Here is a 772-nt window from a genome sequence, read left to right on the forward strand (position 1 = left end):
TTGGCCAGGCCGGTCTCGAACTTCTGATCTCAGGTGGTCTGCCTGCCTTGGCCTCCCAAAATGGTGGGATTACAGGCGCAAGCCACCGCGCCTGGCCTGTTGATCTATTTTTCCCCCAGTATCTCCCTCCAGATATTCCTTATAGATGTCTCTTGGGGAGGAGGTGGGGGTTCTTGTGCTAGAAGGAAAAACTTCTGTGATTTCCCAGTCTTCACCCTTCCTGGCAGGTGCTGGGGACACAACGGTTTCCCTGGGGTTGCGGTTGTGTATAGGTGACAAACTTTTTAGCTTTGTAGAGGTATGTCCCACAGCTGCCAGGCCAGGGAGGCTGGAGGCTGCCCTCTCCAGGTTCCTTATTTGCCTGTGTCCTGTACTGAGCAGGCTGAGAGGATCTCCTCTGAGCCCACTGTCACTAGAGCTGGTGGTGAGACCAGCCTGCAGGAGAGGGGGTTCCTCTAGCTATACCCTCTTCATTTCCAGCCTCTGCCAACGATGGGCTCATCTCTTCAACGTCATCCTTTTTCCAGCAGCCACCTTGACCCCAAAGCTTTTCCTGCCCCTCCAACCTGGGGAACAACAGAAAGGAAAAAACCTCCAGCTGGGCGCGGTGGTTCACGCCTGCATTCCCAGCACTTTGGGAGGCCAAGGTGGGTAGATCACAAGGTCAGGAGATCAAGACCATTCTGGCTGACATGGTGAAACCCCATCTCTACTAAAAATACAAAAAATTAGCTGGGCGTGGTGGCACGTGCCTGTAGTCCCAGCTATTCGG

This window comes from Colobus angolensis, unplaced genomic scaffold, assembly GCF_000951035.1.
Source record: "Colobus angolensis palliatus isolate OR3802 unplaced genomic scaffold, Cang.pa_1.0 Scaffold769, whole genome shotgun sequence".
Taxonomy (NCBI): domain Eukaryota; kingdom Metazoa; phylum Chordata; class Mammalia; order Primates; family Cercopithecidae; genus Colobus; species Colobus angolensis.